Consider the following 7,135-nt stretch of genomic DNA (forward strand, 5'->3'; position numbering starts at 1 on the left):
TTCAGGTGGTTGTGTAAGTTCTAAGTCTTGTTTTGTTTCTTCAAATTTTACATTAGTTGTTTCTTCAATTTTTAAGGTAACCTTATTGTAAATTCTATAGCCTCTACTATTTAGGGAATATCCTACAAAAATTTCATTTTCAATTTTAGAGGAGAATTTTCCTAAGTGTTCTCTTGTATTTAAAATAAAAACTGGGCACCCAAATACTTTAAAATATTTTATATTTGGTTGTTTATTATAAAACATTTCGAATAATGTTTTGTTATCAGTTTTATTTATTGTTGTTCTGTTCTGTACATAGCAGGCTGTACTAACGGCTTCTGCCCAAAAGAATTTAGGTAGGTTATACTCATTTAATATTGTTCTAGAAGCTTCAAGTAAGGTTCTATTTTTTCTTTCTACAATCCCATTTTGTTGGGGGGTTTTAGGGCATGAGAACTCATGGTGGTAACCGTTTTCAAGACAGAACCTGTTAAAGTTGTGATTTTTAAATTCTCCCCCGTTGTCACTCCTAATTCTTTTAATTTTAATATCTTTTTTGTTTTCAATTTGTTTGCAAAAATTTGTAAAAATTTCAAAAGTTTCATCTTTATTTTTTAAGAATTTTACCCAAGTAAACCTAGAATAATCATCTATAATTACTAAACAATATAAGTTTCCATTTATAGATTTGACTCCATGGGAGTCAAAAAGGTCTAAATGTAGAAGTTCTAATATTGAGTTAGTTTGTGGCTGATTTGTTTGTTTGTGAGTGGATTTAGTTTGTTTGCCTTGTTGACAAGCATTACATATGGTTGAATCTAAGTTAGGTAATTTTGGTAAGCCTCTCACAAGTCCATTTAGTTTACTTATATTTCTGAAGTTGGTGTGAGACATTCGCCTATGCCATAACCAAGTTTCTTATACTCAGAAGATTATATTTAAAATTTTCAACAAGTAAAACATTTGTAATTATAAAGTCTAATTTTAATTCAATATTACCTATACCAATTACCTTGAATTTGCCGTTGTTTCCAAAGGCAACTGTTCCTAAGCTTTTGTAAGTAAGTTGAGTGAACTTGGTGTGATCTCCAGTCATATGTTTGAGCAACCACTGTCCAAAATCCACTTGGTTTCCTACAGTAAGTGGGATTTAAAGTTAGTCTTTTTGAGCAGACATTATTTAAGTTAAGTTTTAAAATTTTGAAATTAATTTTTAAGTTTAAAATTAAAATTTTGGAATTAATTTTTAATTTTAGAATTAAAATTTTGAAATTAATTTTTAAGTTTAAAATTAAAATTTTGAAATTAATTTTTAAGTTTAACATTAAAATTTTGAAATTAATTTTTAAGTTTAAAATTAAAATTTTGAAATTAATTTTTAAGTTTAAAATTAAAATTAATTTTTAAGTTTAAAATTAAAATTTTGAAATTAATTTTTAAGTTTAAAATTAAAATTTTGACATTAATTTTTAAGTTTAAAATTTTAGCCTTATTCATCTCACCCGATCTATAGTATCAATCAGGGAATCCTATGATTTTGTGAGATGAAATTGGTTTGGTTACAGAGTTTGGTTTAACTAGCATTAGATTCAGGTTTAGTTTTGGTCTCTACAAACAGGCATTCTTCGGATAAACTCCTAAGCTTGGTGAGTCACATGGACGTCATTACAAGTAACCAACCTTTCGATGTTTTCCGAATAGTCCTATCCACGGAGCTTAGTAATCAACCTTGGTCTAACTGATTAGGATCCATTTAAGGGTAGCTTCGGTCAGTTCCACTTGGCCAAATGCACCAGATCGAAGTCATATCTTTCTAGACATGCGATGCCCAAGCTTCCCTAACGTACTATCATCCAAAAATTTCACCAGTACCATGATTAAAGTTAAACTTGGTCTCTAATCCTAATTACCCTGCCGGGTTAGTTTGTTTTGGGTTACCCTGTCGGGTAAGTTAGTTTTGGAGGTGCCAGCTATTTTGGAGCCTCCACCTGAATTATTGGCCATTATTTTAAATTTTGATTTTTGGTTTGTGTCGATTCTTTTTATAGTTATGGTTAACTTGATGATAATTTTGTTGATTTTTAAAGTGTTTAGATTTTGAATTTGATTTGGGTTTGTATTTTGAATTTTGGTTTGGTTTATTTGATTTTATATAATGTATTTTTTCTTTAGGTATATAATATTGATTGAGTCCTACTTGCATGGTTAAGCACGCTTTCGGAACCCAAGCTTGATTAGTTGATTTGTATTGAGTTATTAATGACTTAAAAGTTTTATTTGAGTTTGACTTGTATTCGAGTCCGGTTTTATTATAACATGCTTTTTGATTGTTCAGGATTAAGTCAAGATTTTTTGATCTTGTTGTGAATTTTTCAAAATTCCTTTTAAACTATTGATCTCATTTTTTAGTGATAAATTCTCCTCCTCAAGTGTTAGATCTTGAGTTGGATTTGAATTTTTGATTTGTTCCTTGAGGTTTTGATTTTCCTCAAGAAGTGATTTGTTTTCATTTTCTATTTTGGTTAATTTACTATTTAAACAGGAAATAATTATAAAAAAATTTTTGTTTAAATTAAAATATACCTCATTCGGGCCTTCGGAAACAAGTACGGACTCGTGGCTTGTTTCGGGTTCAGACCCGTCTTCATCTTCCGACTCGTCTTCTGTTTCGTCTTCGCGGGCCATTAGTGCGAGGTGGCTCTGATGTTTCTGCTCTTCTTCCTCTGATTCGTCCGAGGAGTCGTCCCACGTTGCTTTGAGTGCCTTCTTTCTGGTTGGCTTTGGTTTGTCGAACTTCAGTTTTGGGCATTCGTTCTTGTAGTGTCCCTTTTTATTGCAGCCGTAGCAAGTCACGTTCTTTTGTTCTGAGGGAGAACTGATCTTTTGAAGATCCTTTTTGCTGAAGCTCCTCTTTCTCCTGGTGAATATTTTTCTTACCAAGTTCACCAGGTGTTCTTCGTCTTCGGAGTCTTGGTCGGAGTCTTCTTCAAATTCAGGCTTGCTTTTCTTTTCTTTGGAGGAACCTGCAAATAAAGCTACACCTTTCTCGGCTCCAGCATTAGTTTGTTCGTGTAATTCTAATTCACAAAAAAGCTCATCTAATTTTAATTTAGAAAGATTCTTAGAAATTTTGTAGGCATCCACTATTGATGCACACAAACTATTACGTGAAAAAGCGTTTAATGCGTACCTTGTCACGCCCCGGGGAAGTACCTCCCGAAAAATTTCGGCAGCACCTCCCCTGTACCGGTGACAATCTGAAACTCTCATACATGCAAAATACGTCAGCCACATGTGGCTGGGATATATGTGCATAAAAATAACCACAACCACGTACTAAAATATCTAGCCCACACGGCTATATCAAAAACACAGCGGAAAAACGAATAAAGAACCCACAAATGCGAAAGTCCCCAAAACACACCATAGGTATAAGTCCACGATACACGTATCAAACATAGTTCGTTTTCACAACTCTAAATCCAACAAAGTCGAAGTGTAGGAAAAGAGAAACAAAACCGAAAAGGGTCTTCGGATATGACGTGGGAAGTGGGACCGGCCAGCAACATACTCCAAGCATCTCCATATCGCCTACCTACTGCATGAAACCAACATAGTATAAACGGGGTGGTGAGTACAGGGAACTCAGCGGGTATAGACAGAATAAAGCATGGATCACATAATAATATATGAATCAAAGAATACAGTCTCCATATGTAAAGAATAGAATCATGCTGTCCAAAGTATAGTACATCTAACTGTATCTAATACAACAACGGTATATGAATGAACCTGACATAATAAATGCACATAACATAAATGTACATACCCGAAAAGAATCAATACCATGATATCGTGATCAATAAACTCACCGAGGCAACAACGTACTCCTGACACCTGTGCAATACATATACGACTGCAAATATATGTAAAGTAAATGACATGTATGCGACATGGCATCCATATGCAGCATCCATAGCTCAGACAAATGCAACAATACACAATCACATGCAACTAATATCTAGTAGGCATGTATGCAAAATATCTCCTCAGATGCACCGCGCATCATATGCAAAAGTGCATGCATGCTCCATGGTCACCCCCGCCACCTCTCTAGACACCACGACCCCTATATGGCCGAGAGGCTTGGGTCCGTGACAAACCGTCCAAGCCTCCAGTACATGCACCGCTATAGGCGGCCGAAGCGGACGGTCAGCTAAGTAGTTATATAACTACATAGCTAAGGGTCCCTGACTACTCACAACTCAAGCCCTCTGACTACTATACCCTCAAGACCCACTGCTCCAGAGTGGTCGAGGCTGACAGAACACTGAGCGGCTGAATGAGCAGGACAGGACTAGCTCCACTCCTAGCTACCACTCTCCAACAGTGGCCGAATGGACAGCTATAAACAACCGACGACTCTCTCACCATAAGGGAGACAACAGTCGTCAGTATGCAATGAATGATGACATGATGTGAATAGTCACACTATAAAGATCATCATCCGACCCGTATCCCAACACACCCCCTAATAAACGTCACAAATGGATACACATACTCCCACCTACCCCAAGGTCAACTAACCATGCAACTCCAATAACATATACCCGTCACGTGTATACTCGACATCAATATGCATGATACATATACTAACCGTACAAACCGGACATATCTATGATGCAAACTCTACTTATGCATAATCACAGAGTTCTGATATCAAGGGTGAGACTGTATCGAGGTAAACGAGATCATATCAAAGCTCAAAACAGAAAGTGACAAGTAGGAACAAAATAAACATACAAAATTAAGGTAATGCAACCTAAGTTTCCAACAATAACCATGCTTTATAGTTCAAAGAACTAAATAGGAGAAAGGAAAGAAATACCCGCCTCGATATATCCCGAAATCAACAGAACCACCACGTCACGCAACTCGTCCAAATCAAGGTCCTGTGTCACACATACAGTTTATGTAATATATATTTACATACACTACACATAAATGAATCACCTATAAATAAATAGCCAATTCTAGAGTAATAGCTAACCATGATTTCTACTCCTTCCCATTACCTTCCAATAAGAAACTAACCTCAACATCATGATCCTGACTTCAGATTTAGGTTTATCTACATCTACAACCTCTAATTAACCAGCATAACAACTTTCACATCACTGTTAACCAATCCCGATTAGCAACCCACAACATTCCTAGCAAAACAGTACGCCCAACATCTTCAACAACTGAACCAAACAACTTACAACCTTTGTTGATTCCAACATTGATCTAAATCAAGGAATACACAAAAATCCACTAGATAACACCCACTACAACCATAGACCGATCAAGAGAACAGAACAGTGAGAATTCACTAAGAATATGTGAACAACACAATAACCATTCGATCTCCTTACCTCTGCTTCTTCTATCACCGGAGATGATCACAACTCTAGTGGAGGAATCAATCCAATCCAGCTGTGGTGGCCGGAATCACCACAAAAACCTCTGTTCTCAGAAACAAAACCACTCGAATCAATACCAGAAGAAGGATCAGAACCCAAATTTATGACAGAAACCTACCCCTTACCTCCAATATTCCGATTAGGGCTCGATCTTGTTCTTGCTAACGAACAGAGAAGAGATCGGAACCCTAATTCACAACCAAAACCTCACAGTAAACAAAACTCACCTCACGGATCGGATCAAGAGAGGAGATCAACAATTCACTCTCTGTTCCTCCTCAATCATAGCTGGTGGCTGCCGGAAGGAGACGTTGCCGGATTGCAGAACACCACAGCAAGACCCCCCTGCTGGAAATTCATCCCACTCGACCGCGGCCTTAATCAGCAACCACGAAGAAGGGATCCAAGATCTAACCTAGGATCGCCGACCAATAGAGAGAAAGAGAGCCGAATCAGGGAAGAAACTCGAAGCTAAGGCACAAATCCAAGAAATAGAGGGAATAAGGTTTGGATTACTTACCCTTGAAACCCTAATTGCCCCTTCACGCCGGCGATCGGTGGATCGGCCCGATCCAATGGCGTCGATCGGAGAAGAAAAGTCGACAGAATCGGCTGAGGAAGAAAGAAATCGGAGAATGAAGGAGATCGAAGGCTCGACAAGTTTCCCTCCTCCTCGCTCCAAGACCGATCTGTGCCGGCGACGATCGGCACAAGAAACTCCCGAATCTGAGACCCCTCGGTCGAAGAAGACCCGGAGTCCACCGGTTCCGTCGTGCTCTAGCAAGATCCGGCGACGAGCTCCTCCGGCGATGTCGACGATCGCTACAGGTCCGTCCGCGAGAGAGAGACAGCGAGAGGAGTCGGGGAGATCGATGAAGAAGGCTTGGGTGATCGGTGTTGGGTTTGGGGGGAAACGGCGTTTTGGGAAGGGAATAAAAGGAAAATAAAAGGATTTATAATTAAAAATATTTCCTCACTTAAACGGGTATCCCAAACAGGCTTTGTCCGAACCCGCCGATCGATCCCCTCAAAACCTTCCGTACGAGCTCCGAAAAATTCCCAGAAAATTTCCAAAAATTCCGAAAAAATTCTATAAGTCTATTTCCCAAATAACCTTATTATTTATTTATTTATTATTATTTGTATTATTTTTTTTCCGATATCTCACATTCTCCCCTACTAATAAAATTTAGTCCCCAAATTTCGCTATAACCAACAGCAACCACTAGAATATAACCCAACAGTATAAATGCTGATAGAACTCTAGCCCACATACCTCAATTAAACAGATGAGGGAATCGAGCTCGGATCGTATCCTCCAGCTCCCAAGTAGCCTCCTCGTCAGAATGATACTGCCATCCGACTTTAACTAGTCGGACTGTCTTGTTCCGCAACTGACGCTCCCTATGGTCCAGAATCCGTACCGGAACCTCCTCGTAAGTAACGTCAGGCTGAATAGGAACGGATATATCTGACAGAACATGTGTCGGATCGGATATGTATCTCCTCAGCATAGATACATGGAATACATCGTGAATGCCAGCTAGAGATGGTGGTAGCGCCAGCCGGTAAGCTACTGCTCCAATCCTCTCGAGAATCTAGAAGGGTCCGATATAGCGAGGTGCTAACTTACCCTTCAATCCAAACCTTTTTACTCCTTTAGTAGGGGATACCCGTAAGAATACATG

General features: G+C 38.4%; 1 long non-coding RNA gene across 1 annotated transcript; it reads right to left on the reverse strand.

Annotated features, from left to right (window-relative positions):
• Positions 1–4,946: 4,946 nt before the first annotated feature.
• LOC122005365 lies at positions 4,947–5,856 on the reverse strand. The gene is made up of 3 exons (XR_006118386.1): positions 5,675–5,856; positions 5,400–5,490; positions 4,947–5,126 (listed from the first exon to the last, which is right to left on the reverse strand). It is a non-coding gene; the product is annotated as an uncharacterized LOC122005365 (long non-coding RNA).
• Positions 5,857–7,135: the final 1,279 nt, after the last annotated feature.

This window comes from Zingiber officinale, chromosome 1A, assembly GCF_018446385.1.
Source record: "Zingiber officinale cultivar Zhangliang chromosome 1A, Zo_v1.1, whole genome shotgun sequence".
Lineage (NCBI taxonomy): Eukaryota > Viridiplantae > Streptophyta > Magnoliopsida > Zingiberales > Zingiberaceae > Zingiber > Zingiber officinale.